Here is a 20,267-nt window from a genome sequence, read left to right on the forward strand (position 1 = left end):
AATTATTATTTGAATGTTCATTAGTAACATGAGAAACTCCAATCTGGATGATATTGGAAGGGGAAAAAATGGATTCTATTTTTATTTTCACCAACATGATACAAATTAAAAAGTTTGATTTTTTATGATGTTTAACAAAAAAATGCACAGTCTTTGAAATATGTTAATGTTTTTCAATGAAAAAATATAAATGTATTTTAAATAAGAGATCACCATGATAAAAGAAAGTTACGTACTTCACTTGGGATGACCCAATAAACAAACTATGTGCTCTAGGTCTCACCTACCTCTGACAGTATGAGAAATAAAATGATAATAAGGATACCATGTCCTCAAATAATAGGTGAATATTCCTTCAAATCCAGAATAATGAATGCTACACTCAGAATTACCTTATAAAAATCACTCAACAGAAATTATTGTGCACAGTATGTTATATTCTACATATAAAATGACTGTGTCTTTTTATCTTTGAATCTCAGGAATATTGCTCAGTTCCTAGTACCTAGGCAGCTTATTAAGTGCATGCTACATAAATGCCTGAAAATTCTAGAAGTTGCAGGGGATACAAATGAGATAGAGCAGGGGTTGGTAAAGTTTTTATGTAAAGAGACAGATAGTATTTTAGGCCTCACAAGTCATATAATATCTCTTGTAAATACCCAACTCTGCCATTGTAGAGTGATATCAGCCATAAACAATGAGTAAATGGATGGATGATACTGTGTTCCAATAAAACTTTATTTACAAAATCAAGCTACAAGTAGTAGTTTGCAGTTTAGTGACCCTCAAGTAGAGCAAACTTGGTCATTGTCCTTAAGAAGGTGTGGTAAGTAAAGAGGAAGAGGAAAACATGTATTAAAAACTCCGAGTAGGGTTTTTCTCTTCATCGAGAGTAAAACAGGTGGCATTCAACTCATCTTCCTACTAAGAAAAACTAAAAACTGGATTGAAAAACAACAGCCACCCCCTGCTGTTTGGAAGGATTGGAAAGCAGCAAGTGCAGCCAGCACTTCTGGGAGTAAGAGCCAGAGTGAGGGAAATTCATCCAGGTGAGCCCTGAATTCCCATTGGCCTCGCCTCAAGATGTTGGCCAACTGCAAAGGCAGGCAATGTCCTAAAGTAGCATTAGCTAAGTGTGGTGCAAAGTGCCTGTCTGCACACTGTTCATTACAGTATGTATTATTGAGACAACTACAGTATATGACAGATTTAGAAATAAATAACAATATAACAGAGTAATTTTGGGTCCATTTTATCTAATAATTTGAAAAAAATGAACTTGTATTTTTATTTCTTTTATTTATTAAACCTTCTTAGTAATTCATAGCCATTATATTTTATCAAAAGTATTCGTTAAGGACAGATAAGATATTTTTTAAAAAGTACAATTTGAGATGCACCAGCTTAGACTGTGCAGGCATCTTAATGGGGTGGGCAAACAGAGATTGGAGTTCAGAGGTACTAAAGAAGCCAGGATGGGAGGATCCAAGGTCCCAGAGAAGAAGGAACTGAAAGAAATAATTCCAAAATTCTTTACAAAATTTACTCTTTAATTTGCCAGATGCTCAACTGCAAAAGCCCAGGGTGAGAGGCTGAGAAACTGGGCAGAACACAACAGCTTAGAGACAAAAAGTCAAAACCAAGTTTGTGGCAGTTTCACATTGATGAAGAGATAGAAATCAAGGTTCTAGACTTGACAAGGAGGAGAAGATTCTAGTAAGCACTGCATGCTCTCAGTAGAGACACAAGGGAGAAAAGGCAAACAGGAAATACTTGCATGGGAAACAGCCAACAAGAGAACAGGAAGTGAGCCTCTGCCTCATCCCCTCCCAAATCTCCCTCATAATTCACATTCAGAACCTTTGCTGCAACGAAATCTGAGAAATGCAGCCTTTGTCTTGCTAACCTCTCCCACTAGGAAGAAGTGAGAATTATGCCTTTGGTAGTCCAGGGTTTGTACACAATTTTAAAGGTCCAAACAGCAACAAGAACAGCAAAAAAATATGACCTCACTTACCATAAGACAACCATCCCTTGAACAAACAAAATATATCCATTCAATCCCCAAAGGGAAGACCAATATCCCTATCTATCACTCTATTTTTCATTGGTATTCATTTGTCTCTTTGTTCAATTACAATCTCACCTTAGCACCTTGCAATAGATAGACTAAATGATAAAGTCAGTGGCCACTATAGTGCTTTACTTAAAATAATAGAGGAAAGAAAGAATTTGGTATGTGTATAAATAAACACACAAACATATATAATGCATATACATATACAACACAGCAAAAATAAAATACGGGTGGCTACCACAGCCCTTAGTTCTGCAAGTAAACAACTGTAATCTTAATTGGTGTGTATAACTCAGTAAGTTATGTATTTTTATTAATAATTTGTTGGACTGACCCAAACTTTTATTTGTTAAGGATCTTGGTGATCCCATCTATATTGACTTGCTGAGCTTTCTATTAATTTTTACTATTGGGCATGGACAAATTAAAGCTAACCTTGATGATTTTCTAGTTTTGTGATATGCTATATCATGCCATTGATGTTGTAGCAGACCTCTTCCCCCCTGACAATCTGATCCAATCTTTACATGCCCTGTTGTTTCAGAACCCCAAAACAGCCACGTGACAATCTCAGTTACCAGGTGAATGAGATCATTGTTTACACGTAGCAGAATCATTCCTTTCTTGACAATTAGCCTTCTGTATCAGCAGAGCCCAAGGTTTCAGGGTAAGAACACACACATTTTGCAAGTGGGTTGTGGTAGGCAGAAAAATTGTCTCCCTCCCCTCCCCAAGATACCCACATCCTAATCTTTGGAACCTGTGAATATGGTATCTTACATGATAAAACAGGCTTTGAAGACGTAATTATGGTTAAGGATCTTGAGATGCAAGAGATTATCCTTAATGATCTGACTTTGTCCAACCTAATCATGTTGGTCTTTACAAAGGGAAGAATTTTTCCCAGTGGAGGTCAGAGTCATAAGATGTGACTATAAAAGAATGATCAGAGAAATGCAGCACTCTGGCTTCAAAGAGGGAGGAAAGGGGCCACGAGCCAAGGAATGTGGGCAATGTCTAGAAATTGGAAAAGGAAAGAAAACAGATTCACTCCCAGAGCTTTCAGGAAGGCAGCTCTGCTAACATCTTGATTTTAGCCTCCTGAGGAACCATGTTAGACTTCTAACCTACAGAATGGTAAGGGAACAAATTTGAGTTAAAATCACTAAGTTTGTATAGTTTTTTTAAGTGCCAATAGAAAACTAGTACAAAGATATTGTACGGGTTAAATTGTTACCCTGCGCCCCCCATTCATATGTTAAAGTCTTAACTCTCTGTACCTGAAAATATGAACTTATTTGAAAATAGAGACATTGTAGAAGTAATTAGATAAGTTAAAATGAGATCATTAGAGTAGCCCCAAATCCAATACGACTTATATCTTACTAAAAATGATACTTTTATTATTTCATTTCTCCTTTATTTCCTACAAAAGGAGAAATCTGGACACAGATACACACACATAAAAAGAACATAGTGTGAAGATGAAGATAGAGATTGGGGTGATGCCCCAGGTTAAGGAACCCCAAATATTTCCACCCAACCACCAGAAACTAAGCAAGAGAGTCTCCCTTAGGATCCTTGGGAAGAGTCAACCCTGATGACACTTTGATCTTGGACTTCTAGCTTTCACAACCATGAGACAATAAATTTCCATTGTTTAAGTCACCCAGTTCATGGTTCTTTGCTATGGCAGCCCTAGCACACTGATACAGTGTAGGAGTGAGTGATGCCTTTTCTGTGTCTAACTTTTGTTTTCTGGAGCTATATACGCTGGTTAATGGAGGAAAAACATCATGCATTGGTTGGTGGTTTAGCACATTTACTGCAGCTTCTAAGTATTTTGTTTTCTCCCACCTGATGTTGAGCACTCAGTAGACCGATCCTCCATATTATAACTGCTTCTGAAGGATGGCATGTATGTTAAGATCAGTGAAGCCCATAGACATGACTCCATTGCCTCTTGAACCCCTTGGTTTGTGGTAATACTTTTATGGAATATTGTGATGGAGAATAGGTATTCATTCAATAAGTCCTCAGAAGATGGTTCTGCACAGACCATTGTTAGAATAGATAAAGACAAATATAGGTGAAAAATAATTGCTTAGACTTTAAGAAACAAAAGGGTTCCGATGTAATCAATTTGCCTGTAGGTGAATGGCTGTTATCCTCGGGTATCACACCCTTTTAGGGGCTTAATGTTGGTCTGCATAATTAGAGAGTGAAAACTCAGCAGCTGTGGTAACAAAATCAACCTTGGTTAAGTGTATAGTTGAACCCATGTGGAACCCCCACTCCTGCCAACATGTGCTATTAAGCAAGCACTGGCATGACTGGGGAAAGAAGCTCACTGATATCCAAAGAATAGCCCACCTGTCTTGAGCATTGAGTGTCTGCAGAGTGTGCATTGCAGACCACCCTGATTGAACACAGTCCCTTTCACTCTTCTCTCATTCTGAGAAGTCCATTCACACGCCACTTCCCCAGGCCTTGTTGTCACTAACCTTGTTTCTTCCAAATGTCTGACAATCTAGCCAAAGCATTAGCTTGTAATGATTCGTATAGATCTATTCCTTTCAAGGAAAACAGGGAAAACAAAATGAACTCCTTGGAGGTTTTCTGAATGGGAGCATCATTTTCTCCACTGACTTTTTAGAGTCACCCCTAATTCTGGCAATAACGTTGTAGAACATAACATATGCATGCAGACAGTGTTGCATGTGTCATGAAATTGTCTGTCTATTAGGATTTAATATGTTCTTCCTCAGTCTACAGTCATAGGAAATGCCATGTTGCCACAGGTGTGGGTGGAGGAAAAGTGACAGTAGAGCAGGAGTAAGCACTGGGAGTGTGAACCACTGGTCCATGCAGCTTAATTATTCCTTCAGAACCTGCTGGAGCCACTTGCTTACTTGCCCATTCTACGTGATAACGGAGGGCTGATGAATACAAATTGATGGCTTGGGGACTCAGGGGACAACTATCCCATGGCAAGTATCTTAGGTCACATGGGCCACTTGAGGCACCGCATTAATGGAGCCTGTGGTGCATCCAGAACACTCAACTGCAAGAGAGGCTGGGAAATGTAGCTTTAGCTTTTGAAGCTCGCCAGCAAGAAAGAGAGCAGAATATCACACCAATGTTCCATCTGATATACCCTGTCTAGATTTGTACTTCCTCAACTCTACCTGACAAACTACTGTCAGAGCAATCTGTCTGAAGTGCAGATCTGACCACACCATTCATGGCTCCTGATAAGTTTCAAACAAAAGTTCTAAAGCATGCAATACTATGTTTAGATGCCCTGAACTTGGGCTGTCTGTCCAGTCTCATCTCTTGCCACAGCCTACAGTGCTCTTCAAATTCCTGATAAAACAATGTAGAATTATTCAGGGCTTAGAGGACATTGGGAACTATTCTAAATTATTTGTCTATATTAAGGTATCTAATGCTTAGAATTTTTGGATATGGTACAATGGTTAATTTTATGTGTCAACTTGGCTGAGCCATGGAGCCCAGTTATTTGGTCAAATATTATTCTGGATGTTTCCGTGAGTGTATTTTTTTGGATTAGATTAACATTTAAATCTGTGGACTTTGAGTAAAACAGATTGCCCTCCATAATGTGGGTGGGCCTCATTCAATCAGTTGAAGGGCTTAAAAGAACGAAGACTGCCCTCCCCCAAGCAAGGAATACTACCAGCAGACGGCCTTCAAACTTGAATCCCAACATCAGCTCCTCTCTGAATCTCTAGGCTGCTAGCCTTTCATGCAGATTTTGGACTTAGCCTCAATAAATCACATAAGCCAGTTACTTAAAATAAACCTTTCTATATTTATATACACATCCTATTGGTTTGGTTCCTCTGAGAATGCTGGCCAATATAGGTGGATAATGTTATCATTCCCAATTTTTAAGATGGAGAGATTGAAGCTCAGGGTTATCAAGCTAGATTTTAGGTCTGGCATTGAAACCTAGGCAAGTTGGGTCCAGAGTCCACACACTTAATCACTAGTCTACTGCCTCTCATTATAAATAGCTTTGAGTTCCAGCTCCCTGTATACATCATACAAGCTCAAGTTTCCCTGCCATTGATCATGTTGCTCCTTCTTCCTGGAAAACACTCCTACTCATCCGTCAAGATCTAGCTTAGTCATTTTTTTCCAGGAAATAGTTCATGAATCACTGCTTTCTGCATCCTTCACGATGGGGATAAGTACCCCACATAGAGTGTGGACAGTGGTTGGCAACTAAGAGGGGCTCTAGAAATGTTTTTTGAGTTGAATTGGATTGGTGGGAAATTATTCATGAAGTTAGTAATCTAGTGAAACATATTTGTCCCACTTATTATATTTTTACAGCTAGACTTTATTTTGTATATTTAGAAGGTAGTATGGCCACATGGCAAGAATGCTGCTAAGATATCAGGATCATCCCTGTTACAGAAAATACTGCACAAGAAACTAGGTACTCATTTTAAAACCTAAAGTCATTTATGAAATTTAAGTTATTGTTGTCATTTATTGAAATTTAAGTTATAAAATTTAAGTTATTTAAGAGTTGTTAAACATGCCTAAGATTAAAATTATTTTTACATACTTCTAATAAGTTTTTTATATTTTATCAAGGTTTTTGAAAAATATGGTGGACTGTTTTCAAACATAACCACCAGAGGGCAGAGTTAACTGTCCAAAAGGCAGAGCCAAAAGCTGAAGAGAATAATGAACTAAGGATTCACTCTCAGAAAGCAGAAACCATCACATCCCTGCCCCTGGAGTAGGGGTCAGGTGCCTGTCCCAGCTGGATTCCGGGATTAATAAAGATCAGTGACTGTCCACTGTCCACAGGTCTTCCCTTTTGTACAGTGAGCATTGGGAAGTTGAGGGGCAAATAACATGTCTTTTGCTTACAGATGCAAGCAAGAGTAGCTACACCTGAGCAGCCCTAGCTCCTTCAGACCTGATCAAAATCACAAGGACCTGGAAGGTGAACCTGATACCAAAATTGAGATAAGACTTTGGGGGAAGGTTTACGTGCATTCAACATGAAGGAAGGATGTGCATTATCGTAGTCAGAGGGTGGACTCTGGAAACTGCTTTCAAATGGCCACAATCATTCCTGCCCTTGCTGTATACAAATCCTTTGCCATGTGATTTTGCAATATGAAGACATCCATACAAAGATGGAATCTAGTAGGGCTTCATGACTCGCGTTGTGGGTGCAGCTTTTAAGGCTGGTCCTTAGGATGCCTTAAAGACTCCACTTTCACCCTTTTGGAATCCTGAGACCACTATGCTGTGAAAAATAAAAACAACCCAGTCTTGCCTACTAGAGGATGAGAGCAGCACCAGGGTGTCCGAACCCACAGTGAGCACCAACTACTGGCCTTGCGAGTGGGGCCACTTTGGACTCTCGATCCCAGCAGCCATGGGAGGACAGTAGATGCATGAATGTTCCCAGTAGACAGAGCAGAGGAATTGTTCAGTTTGTTAGTTCCCAAATTGTGAGAAATAGTAGTTCATTGCTGTTGGAAGTTCCTGTCTTTTGATCTAGTTTGTCACATAACATTAGAAAATTGAGGAAAAAGTTTACTTAAATTCAAAAAATAGGTAGATGAATTTGTCATACCTCTAAGTAATGTGATACAATTAAGAGCTATTGGTGACTAGCTTACACCAATATTTAGCAACTGAACAAACTACTAAGAATCACAACTTATCTTTTATTAGCAAGAATTTTATTTATATTATTAAAGCTATATTAATGTTTATGCCTTCTAATTGACAAGCATCATAGTATATCAGTTTATTATTTTGTTTTCCTTCATTTTTTCACATTTCTGCAAGCCAAAATGCAATAGTGATGATGGAAAAGGATAAAAAACTAATAAAAATTATAATCGTAGTTTTAATTACATAATGACTTAAGAGGTAATAAAATATCTCTCCGAGATTTTTTTATGAAACCCAAATGTGTTTTCCTCTAAATGAGAAGATTAGAAAGAAATACTGTAGTGCAGGTTTGCAGAAGTATAATTAACATTAGATTTAAAATAAAGACCTGATTCAACTTTCAGCTCCTCTTCTTTCTAGCAGTGTGGTTTATGAGTTGACAATAAAACTTCTGATAGTTTTATTATCAGAACAAAACTGACAATAAAACTATTAGTTATAATTTACCAGATTGGGACATGTTGAGAGTAAAGGAGCAGCTAATGATAATTATGCGGGATAACGGGTATAAACCAGTACTATCCACAGCAGAATAGGATATACGGTCACTTCATTTTCAACTTATAAAAACATTTATCAAAATATAGTTCTTGGCTAAAATTAAGGTAGCACATTGCTTCTTTATAACCCTGTTTATTCAATGAGATGTCATTAAATAAACGGATTCTTGAGTCAATCAGCTTGAATTTCATTCCCAGCTACACCACTTCCTAAACCTGTAAACTTCTGAGTTATTTGACCTCTCTGTTTTCTAACTAACTCGCTCATAAAAGGTGAATGATAATAACGAAAACCACATCAGAGGATTGTTACAAAGCTCAAATGAGTACTGGGTTTGTCATGGTAGTTAGTGAACTTGTACTGGGGTGACAAAGAGCCCCCTCATCTCAGTGGCTTGAACATTTATTTCTTGCTTGCGTTCTATGAAGGCCGTGGGCTGGCTGGCACTAGCAGGTTCGCTTTGACTCATCTGGGCGTGAGTCAGCATCACATGTCTTTTTATTCCAATGCCAAGTTGAAAGAGCAACACTACTGGGCCTCAATGTTCTTATGACTGAGTGCACGCACCCACAGAGACAGACACTCACCGTGTCAATACATTTAAAGCTCCTACTTTGGGGAGGTGCATTCACACCCACACATGACACCACCAAAGCAAGTCATCAATCCAAGACCCCAATTAAGGGGACAGTGACATGTACTCTGCCCACGGCAAGCCCAGCAAAAGTGGGTCAGGTTGTGAATAAGTATGAGCAAGTCATACCATCTACTTCGGAACTTAAAACAATTCTTGGCACATACTAAGCACTCTTGTAGGTGTTAGCTGATGATATTAGCCAAAAGTATGCACGTAACGATTCTTGAGTTCCTATTAGATGCTTTGTAGTAAATATATTAGTGACCAAGTTCTCAATGTTGGTGATTCTATCCACATAAGATAAGCAATAAAAACACAAACAAGAGAGATGTGAAATATATAGTGACGCAGAGAATTAAATTGGGCTCTGTGCAGAGGTGTACTTGTACCAGCTTGGAGAGCCGCTGCACCCATCTCTTCCCAACCCTGTTGGAAGTAGGTATGACAGTAGTGTTTACAACACGGAAACTGGCAAATGCTATGAATCAGGTAATATTTATTTATTCACTTTTATTTTTTTATTTGAGTGGGGGAGATCTGGTTGTCAAACATTTGTGAGTACGCTCTAGGTCGTGTGAGAGATACCGGTATTTCTCTTTTCCCACCCCTTGCTTTTGATACCGCCCAGCAGTCCAGAGTGATGGCAGGGCAGGGCAAGCTGTCTAAGCAGCAGGCCACCCATGTTGCTCCGATCTGAGAAAAAACACTTGTCCAAGGATTAGCAGGATGAAATCATCTATGATACCTTCTAGGCAGTGGTGCCATGTGTTAAACACCAACATGAAACAACACTGACCAGACCAGAGTTAGCCTGAGAAACTACAGGTAAGCGGTACCTAGGCACTCTCTGGAATGTGCAGGCTCAAGTTTAACCATTTAGAGATGTCCATGTATGACCTTTACTTATCTGAGCTTTTCTTGTGAGGCCCAAGCTCCTTCCAAACTTCCCCAGATCTTCCCCTAAGGTAGAACTAAGTCCTTTAGGATCCAGCCTCTAAGACCTGCTTACTTTGTGTTCATGCCACCTTTCTTGATAGAACAGTATTACCTTAGAGTGGGGGCCTACAGCCAGGGCACCCTCCAGCAGGTATTCTCAGCTTCAAATGAACATTTTGCTCTATTTGATAAATTCCCTCCATAGGGATTCTTGACATTTTTTGTTGTTGTTCAGATTATTGAAGACGCTTCCACAGTTATACAAATTTTGTTTTGTTTTCCTTCCTTTTGTTTTGTTAGCTTTCTGCACTGGTCCTGGCTGACTTGAATATGTTGACTAGATGCTTCTATCTCCTCAGGCTAACCTTGGCGGCCAGCCCTCCTCCTCTCAGATAATTCTTACTCTGATAACACACTTAGCACTCAGTATTCTCCTTTAACATGTGGGCTTCTAAAAGATCTTCTTTTCCCTCTGAAAAGATGCTTTGCTTTTTTTCCTATCTATTCTTCTTGTTTTATTTCTTTTCTCCTCTTTTATTGTCTTTCAATTTTAAAACAATTCTATAAACATGGCAAATCTCCCTATATGGTTATAATTCCCCACATGGTTATAATTCCCCACACTAAGCTCTGTAAACACCACTTGCCCTTATCTCTTCTTTCTTCCAGAGGATGGCGCCCCTTTAACTGCAGGTGAAATTGCCTTACTCAGGTGCAGTATCATTTAACCATCAAAGACGCCTCTGCCTGGTTCTTTTTTCTATTGTTATCAACGTGGACAAGTTTCCCTTATTACTTTTCAATTTTTGCATGCACATCAAATTCCAGTTTTCTTGTTTAGTTACCTGGAGCCTAAAAACCTTCTTCCTTGTTTCTTTGACATTATAACGGTGGAACATCAAGGGTGGGTGGAGGGAATGGCCTGCACAAGTATAAGCAATAAGGATGTGCCTTGTCTTTAAAGAATTGAAACACAATAATAAAACCAATGAGAGGGAGCTCTGCAGTGCACTGAGTGCTACAGGGATGTCCAACTAGCGTGTTCTTAACAAGCCTGTACCCGAGGGTCATTGAGCATGCCATAGCTTCTTGTTTCCTCTGAATCTAATGTATGCGGTTCTGCCGTAAGCATCACCAACCTGAACAACCTGTGTGACTCTCCATGGGCCTCATGGAGGTGACTCGTCTCAAGGAGTCTTCTTTATACTTTCTCCAAGGTGGAGAGAATGCCAGCTGATTCACCTGTCACACAGCTCCGCAGATGACCCAGTACTGCTGCTTTAGGATGACCGCTGCAGCTCCCAGTAGACTTGTGAGAGATGCTTCTCCTTCCCTCGAGAAACCTAGTTTAATAACTCCAGTTAGAACTGATTCTCTTCTTATCTCTCCTCTGTCTGTCACATCTATTATCTCTTATGGTTTCAGGTCCAAAGGAGCAACCCTGTCACACTTGTGATGCTCAACAGTACTGTCCACACATTTCCACAATGTCAGAGTAAGGCTGGGGTAACAAAGTGGAGGTCACAAAGTGTCCCCCAGTGAAGACCAGCTGGGGTTACCAACAGGGCCTGAGCTAGAATGAGGTAAGTGTACCACTTACCTGGGACACAAAATTTAAGGAGACACCAAAACATTCAGTCATCAAAATCAATAATATGTTAATGTAATTTTTAAAAATTGAAAATTAGTGCAAAAAATATACAATGGGAAGATTACCAAAATTTTTAATAAAGACAGACTCAATAGTACTGATTTTGCCTTTCGGCTCAGGTTCCAATATGGTTCAACACAGCACTGGTTACAGTGTTCAGTTATCAGAGATGCAACAAGAAAAATGGCTAGAAACCTGCTTGAGGTTGAGTAGTTAGGAAAGGCCTATTCAAGCAGGGATAATGAAAGTTGTTCAACTTACAGAATTGCTCAACTCTGAACAACTGAAAAGGTCTGGTCATGTCAAGGGGAGAACCTACCAGGCGCAGTGATTGGCTGGAGCAAAGTCCCTAAGCTGGCAATGCACTTGGCTTGTTGAAAGAAACCAAGCAAGACCCATGTGGCTGGAACATAATTTGGGGGGGGGGGCTTTGCGGTGAGAGAGGTGGACAGAAAGGCAAACCTAGATCTACTCTAGTAAAACTTTGAAAATCCATATTCAAGCTTAATTTTTATTGAACGAGAAGTCACTGGAGTGTCTAAAGCAGAGAAGGGCTGTGATCTGACTTTTGTTCTAAAAAGGTGTTTCTGGTTCATGTTCCATGGATAATGGACTTTAGGCTGCCAAGAGTGGAAATGGTGAATTACAAAGCAGGTAGGTATGTAGTTTGAGGGTGCTGGAAGATGTGGGATGTTTGTCCCCAGTTCCTGGCACAGAGCTCCTAAAACCTGGTAATTTCCTTAGTGATTGGGATGATAGGAGCATCAAGTGTTATATCTGGTCTTACTCCCTGAGTTCCTGACACAAGAGCTCCCAAGACCTTTGGATGCCTTTTGTATGCCAATGAGGTCACTGGGAGCTGGGAGCATCTGAACAGCTTCAGGGAAGGGGCTGGTCATGAGAAAGGCCAAGGCATGTTTAGAGACCTGTGACTTTGAACCCTGCCCCTCCTCCGCCGAGGGGAAGGTGACTGGAGATGGAGTCAATCACTGACGGCGAATGTTTTAATGTGCCTCCCTGAAAGCCCTCAATGATGGGAGCTTCTGGAAGGTTCTGGGCTGGTGAATACGCCAAGGTTCTGGGAACGTGGTTCTTCTAGAGGGGGAAATAGAAGCTCCACACCACTTCCTCCACATACCTTGCAACAGGAATCGCTTCCATTTAGCTGTCCCTGCATTGTATTCTTTATAATAGACCAGTAATTGTAAGTAAGCTGTTTTTCCGAGTTCTGTGAGCCATTCTAGGAAATTATCAAACCTGAGGCAGAGATCCAGGGAATCCTTAAGTGATATCCAGTCAGACATACATGAAGCCCTGGAATTGGGATTGGAACCTGAAGTGGGAGCAGTCTCGTGGCACTGAGCCCTTACCTTGTAGGATCTGACATTAACTCTAGGTAGATAGTGTCAGAATTGAATTGTAGGACACCCAGTTGGTGTTGGAGAATTGGTTGCTATAAGGGAAAAAAAAGAAACCAACACATTTTGTGTCAGAAATGATCTATGAGTAGAAACAGGTCATAGCAGTAAATATCCCGGGAAGTGTAATTGGATTGTAGGGTCACCCACTTGATATTTGTAAGCCTCAATTTAAGGTGACATGAGTCAGCCTAGAGATGACTACAGTGAGCACAGGATGCACATGGACAGGTGGATAAAGACATCTGGCCAGTGGACGTCCAGAATCCAGTGAAGTCTTCCAAAAATTTGCAACCAAAGTGACTTTTTCTTTGTCTCATTGCACTGGTGGCTTTAAAAGACTTAACCATTAAGAAGAATATAAAAATCAGTGTGATGGTTAATTTTATGTTCGTCACGGCTGGGTGATATTTGGTCAAACGTTATTCTGCATGTTTCTATACAGGTGTTTTGGATGAGATTTGCTTTTAAATCTGTGCCCTTTGAGTGAAGCAGGTTGTCTTCTGTGATGTGGTGGGCCTCACTCCATCAGCTGAAGGTCTGTATGGAATAAAAGCACGACCAACCCTGAGCAAGAGGGAGTTCTGCCGGCAGATGGCCTTTGGACTCACCTGCAATATTTTCTCTTCCCTTGGTTCTGCAGCAGCAGCAGATGCCTTTGAACTCAAGCTGCAACTTTCCTGAATCTCCAGCCTGCCAGCCTCCTGTGTCAGATTTTGGATTCACCAAGACTCCACAGTAACATGAGGAAATTCCTTAAAAGAAATCTCTCTCTCTCTCTCTCTCTCTCTCTCTCTCTCTCTCTCTCTCTCTCTCTCTCTCCCCCCCCCCACCCTACACACAGACACACACACACTCACCTATGCTGGATAGTAAGGTGAGATGGGTACTTGCAAAATACAGGGAAGGTACAGATGAAATTTATAAGAGTGATCTTTTCTGAAACAATTAAATGAAACATTACTGATCCAATAACACATCACAGTTTGATATAAACTATCATCCATTGCAGACACCTCTAAAGATCCCTTCACTTCCCTTTCAGTTTTCATTTAATCTTTCAAGGTACCCCATGAGAAGAATAGGGAAGATTTGTTCACTTTCAGATGAGAATACCGAGGAATAGTGTGTTGGTGTCTTTTGAAAATTGTTATTATTTCTTTTTACCTTAATTGCACTTTTGGAAATTTGTATTTGCTTTGAAAATTAATCCACATTGTATAGGTTGCTGGACTATGTAAAATCTGAGATTAGCTCTTAATTATTACTTTTTTCTTCACCTATAAAGATTTTTCTTAAAGATACGCAAATAAATATTAAAATTGGCGGTGAGACATTGTTGAGGCTCAGCCAAGTGGAAAGTACCTCACAGAGTGATATTTTTATTTCTTATGAAATAAATACATAGGCATCCAACTCGTAAGCGTGGGTAAGATTGTGCTGTAAAGGGAAGCATGGTTGATATGACATGACCTAGTCTTCTGAGCATAAACCTCCAGTTTTGGATTTATGAAGACACAGACTTCAGAAATCAAGTGATGAAGAACTATTCTGACAGTATATAAAAACATCACCCTACCTCCTGAGGGATACAAATGGCAACATGAAGAAAATGATTTATACTTTATAAATCAAAAGTATCTAGGAGCAGGGGAAATTTGCCTCTTTAGCATTTGTTGCCCTATTTAATGAAAATATAAGTTAAGGCTTAGATAGAAAAGGGCCTAATTGTTTGCACATATGGGGGCATCAAAAAAAAGGAATCAGTCAACTGTATGGGAACAAAAGGACACAGAAAAAGTATGTGACAATAGATTTAAAGAAGAGAAGAGATCAGAGGTGGACACAAAGGGGCTTAGGCAAGTGCCTGCTCAGAGAGGTGACACTGAAGCAAATATCCTAGGACAGTGAGACACCGTAGGTGGAATGTTTCTCCAGTTTTATTCTCCAGTACTATTTAATTCTATCGAATAAGTGCATTTAATTCAGTTAAGCATATTTAATAGGATACATTTTTAGGTGTTTAGTTTTTCAGTCTTTTGACTAGTGCATTTGGAACAAGTCTGCTTGTTAATAGCAGAGTTGTCAAGTGGGATCTCACTTCTCACACATTCCTGAATTTTCACTGGCAATTTCACAAAAGGAAAGATTCTCAAGAGCCTTCTCTGTGACTCTCAGCACCTTTGGTGCTGTCAACAAATGGAACCAAAGTTCAAGGGATCGTGGCAGCTGTGGTGTGATAATGGGAAGAGAATAACAGGAACTTACCAAAAAAAACCCCACAAATAACAAAATAATAAAATCAGAGCTGGAGAACAGATTATGATTCCCACGGTTTAGGGAATGAGGAAGGAAGGAAAATGGCCGTGGCCATCAAAGGGTAGCTGGAGAGGTCCTTAGGATGGAGCTGTTCTGTCCCATGACTGCAGTGGTCACATGTGATAAAACGGTGGAGAACGAACACACACGTATGTATGCAAAACTGGGGAAATCAAAGTAAATCTATGGATTGTATCCATGTTTATTTCCTGGCTGTACTATTGCATTAATATTATAGTTTTGCAAAATATTGCCCTTGGGAGAAACTAGGTGAATGGGGATCTTTCCATATTATTTCTTATAATTACATGTTAATCTATAATTATCTGAAAATGTAAAAGTTTAAAAAGTATTACAAGTCAATCTTTCACTTTTAGCCATTATAACAGATGTGTAGTGGTATCTCTGTGGTTTTAGTTTGCATAATTTGTACTTGTTGGTTATCTAAATGTCTGTTTTGGTGAAATGTCTTCAAATCTTATATCCATGTTTTACTGATTATTTCTTTTCTTATTATTGAGTTTTGAGATTTTTTTTTAATATATCCTGTCTAAAATATCTTATCAAATATGTGCTTTGCAAATACTTCCTCAGCTTGTGGCTTTTCATTCTCTTAACAGTGTTTTTTGAACAGAAGAAGTTTTGACTAAAACTACTAAAATGTATGTAGTCTGACTTACTAATTTCTTATTTTCACATTTGGTGTTATATCTAAGAACTCTTTGCTTAACCCAAGATCACAGAGATTTTTCTCCATACCAAGTGTTGGTGAAGATAGGGAAGAAATAAAACACTTATATACTACTTACTAGTGGGAAGGCAAAGTGTTAAAACCTCTTGGAAAACATTTTGGGAGTTTTTAAAAAAATATTAACATATTCCTATCATATGACTCAACCATTCCACTCCTAGGTATTTCCCCAAGAGAAAAGAAGGATCATGGCTGTGCACAGACTTGTATGCCCAGAGCAGCATTATTTGTAACAGCCAAAACCTGGAAACAATCCAAGTTTCCACCAAGAGATGAATGGGTGTGTCAATGGTGGTCTATCCATACCGTGACATAGCACTAAACAATAAAAATGAATGAAATATCTATACATACAACATGGTAAATCTCAAAATAATTATGTTGAGTAAAAGAAGCCACAATACACATGTGCACACACACACACACACACACACAAGTGTATATTCTATGATTTCATGCATACAAAAACTCTGAAAAGAAAATTAATCTATATTGATAGATGCAGATCACAGGTTGACTGAGAAGGGGATAAGGAGAGTAGGAGAGAAAGATCCCAACAGGACATGGGGATGATGGGTGTACTCACTATCTCAACTGTGGTGATGATTTTACAGTTGTATCCATAAGCCAAACATATATGATTGTACATCTTACATACGTGCAGCTTATTTGATAAAGCCATTAAGAAAAAATATAATACAGGAGCACTTCCACTTCTCCTTGAGCTGTAGAAAGCTCTCCTTGGGGGAAACAAGAGAGCCCCTGCCAACTTTCCCAGAACCTTCCCTTTACCAGCAAAAGCCACAGGTCACTGCTAGAGGGGCAGGACACGCTTCTGCTCCCAAAGCCCAGGAAAAGATCCACTCCTTTGTGGGGAGGGTAGAAGCCACGGTCATCTGTCTATGAGGGAGGCCAAGAAACCCTCCTGAGCACAACTTCTGGTGCAAAACTAAAGCCGAAGGAGATCTGGAGACTCTCTCCTGCCCGCAACTTGCCACAGAGCAGAGGCAGAGTTTTGTGGGAGGATGGAGAGGACAGAAACTCCATGAGAGTCTCACCCCTGGTGCCCAAGCTCACAAGCCCAGCTTAAGACTGAGGCTGGACTGGGAGCGCTGAGAAACAACGCTGATGTTGCCACTGCTTTCATTGGCTTTCCTCAGTAAGAAGAGCCCTTTGCACATGCAGGATCTACATGACGTATCTACTGAGCCTTCCTGAATTGGAAAGCTTTGACAAAGCTTCTACCAAAATGCCAGGTTTTCTGGTGGATAACAAGAGGAGTCCAGATTCTCTTATAGAGGCAAAAGCACATCCTTATCCAGCAGTGCTCAGCCCTTTCTCTGGCCAGAGCAAGGTGTTTAATAGCAGAGGAGAGCAATTCATAGCCTTCCACATCTCAAAGCATGTGTTTCTTAGGTGGAGGGCATAAGCTATGAGCTTTCATCTATTTGAAAGGCTAGAAGCATTAAGCACATTACCTTTTTCCTCCAAATGGTTCTTGCAGGGAAAAAATTATCATTATTATTTTTGCCTTCTGATGTTTTTTGGAACTAGTCATCAGTTGGGAGACATTAACTTTCATTCTTTGCGAAAAGAAAAGATATCTCCGCATCATGAGAGATTTTGAATAGAGTCAATTGCCTTGGAAAAATATTGCTACAATGAAACGTTAATAGGCTGCTTAATATGGAGGGTTTTTTTTTAATGACCATTCTCATTGTTTATTCAAAGACATTTCTGCAGATTTCCTCCCCCTCCCCGGAAGCATTTTTAAGGCATTGCAGAATCATCGTTTAGTTTAGAACTGGTTTCAGCAGTCCCCCTAACATTAGAGTACAATAAACTCATCATGTGGGTTTTTATTTTTTTTTATCTTTCATTACATGTTTTCTTGAAAGATTTTAGCCATTTTTTTCCTAAGAGAATATCAGACTGCAGGATATTTTGGTTAGAGGCATTTTAATAGTACTGCTGTTTTCCTTTTCTTCTGTAAAGAAGATGGATGAGTTAAATGATAACCACTAGCCCTTTACTTGACAGAATGTTTAACTTTAGCTAAAATACATAATAGAAAGCCAAAATAATGGTAGTTATCTAAAGCTGGGCATGCGCCATTCCTGCTAATCCAGCCTCCTCCTGCATCGCAGTTAGGAATATGAGGTCACACAGAAGAGCCATCCGTTCACCTGACTGCCACGCCTCACAGATGGACACCCACTGCAATCAGGGTGTAGTCTGAAGGGAAGCGGTGCCCCTCCTCTCACCTGTGGTACAGTGAGGATAACGAACTTGAGCTTTGGAATCAGAGGGAAAATAGCTCAGCTCAGCTTCATGCTTGCACTTGGGCTACCGCAGGCAAATGAACAACAATGACAACAATGAAAATAATATCTGACATTTATTGAAACCTATATTTGCCAGCTTTTATAGTAAACACTTCATATGCATTAGTTTCTCCACTGTTCATCAGGGTATTATGAAGTCTCCCTTTTAGATAGGCAGGCTTGGAGGGGCTGGATAACTTGCCCAGAGGTACACAGCCACAGCGTGCAAGTAGCAGAGTGGTGTAATTAGCGTTTGGTCTGACTGATGGCTTTAAGAATGTAGGATGACCTCTGGGCATCTACCAGGAGGAAGCTCTGTAACCTGGGTCAGTAAGTGGCCCTCCTCGTAAGGAACAAGAAGGAATCTGAGGTCGACAGAAGCCAAAGGTGAGCCAGCATAGCTGTGAAGCAAATTTGTTCATGGCCTCGGCATGACATGAGCTGAGTAATAAGATGAAGTGGGCCAGGCCAGTGGGGCCCCTTGTTTTCTGGCAGGATAAAATCAGATCCCAAAGGGGAGTGGTGTAGGCCTGCAGATCAGTGGGAAAGTATTTGCACCTGCCCAGCCAGGGAAGGCACAAAGGAAAGGGTGCAGGTGGATTCTGACTCCCGAGATATCAGAAACTAGCTTCTCATCCAGAAATCTTCTTAACCCCATTATTTAAGTTCTGTTATCTATGTTTGATCAACTTCCTATAATACATCAAGTTTTTAAATACAGAAGACAAGATTTGCACGCAGTAAAAGGAACCTGATTTCCACATTGCTGGGTCATTCTGTTCCCCGCAGCCTGGGTTTCCAAACACCAGCGCCCTCCAAACTCATGACCTTACCCTCTTCACCCCATGCAGCGTGTACTCAGTTTTACTGTGATGTCTCATAAAAGTACTGCCTATTCCCAAAGGTTCTGATTTCATTCCTTTGGGTGAAAGCCTAGTACCTGTCATTTTAACAACTGCACAGGTCCCTCGCCTGTGAAGCCAGCCGCAGGGACAAGCTCCTGTGCTGGTTGCTGGTGCTATACACACATGTCTTCACACCCAGACTCGTGCTCACTCACACTCACACCTTAACACCTCCCATCCCACCACCTTTTAGGAAACTTTCCCAAACCTTTCTTCTTCCTGGATTAAATCAGCTCAATTTCTCACAGCCAATGCCTCTATTAAAAAAACCAACATTGGGGATGGGGGCCACACCCCATCCCAGCACCTGGCAGCTTTTACTCTGAGCTCGACAATTTGAGATTTTTTACTTTCTTGAAATAAGGCATTTAAAACTCAAAATCCAAAAACCTGGTAAACTTGTTGGGTTGGGAAAGGGATAATACTTTATGTTTCTTGCAGGCTTCTAAAACAAAAAGGGCAGAACACACCAGAGAGAGGAAAGGGATTTAGGTAAGTGAGACACTGGGGTTCTCCAGGGAATGAGCAGCTGTCCACGAGGCACCTGAAGTCTCTTGACACTGGGCATGATTTGTGTCAACCCCATTGATGGAACTTTTATTGTTAAAATGGTGAGGACTTTCACGGACATCAACCAAAAGTTGTCATTTGTATTCTACACCTCTGTTAAATTGGTAAGACAGAAGGGCTAGGAAAATTTTGAAAACCCTATTGATTGATTGATTGCCTCCCTTAAACAACAGAAATGTATTTTCTCATAGTTCTAGATCCAAGTGTTGGCTGGTTTGGTTTCTCCTGAGATCTCTCTCCTTGGATCACAGGTGACGACCTTCTTGCTGTGTTCTCACATGGTCTTTCCTACACACACACACACACACACACACACACACACGTGTGCCTGGTGTCCTTCTGCCTGTCTCACTCACCTTTCCTGCTCCTCCTCCTCTCCCTCCTCCTTTTGCTCCTCCTCCTTCTTCCTTATTGTAGTAAGAACACATAACATGCAGCCTAC

Source organism: Microcebus murinus, chromosome 8, assembly GCF_040939455.1.
Source record: "Microcebus murinus isolate Inina chromosome 8, M.murinus_Inina_mat1.0, whole genome shotgun sequence".
In the NCBI taxonomy this organism is placed as follows: Eukaryota; Metazoa; Chordata; class Mammalia; order Primates; family Cheirogaleidae; genus Microcebus; species Microcebus murinus.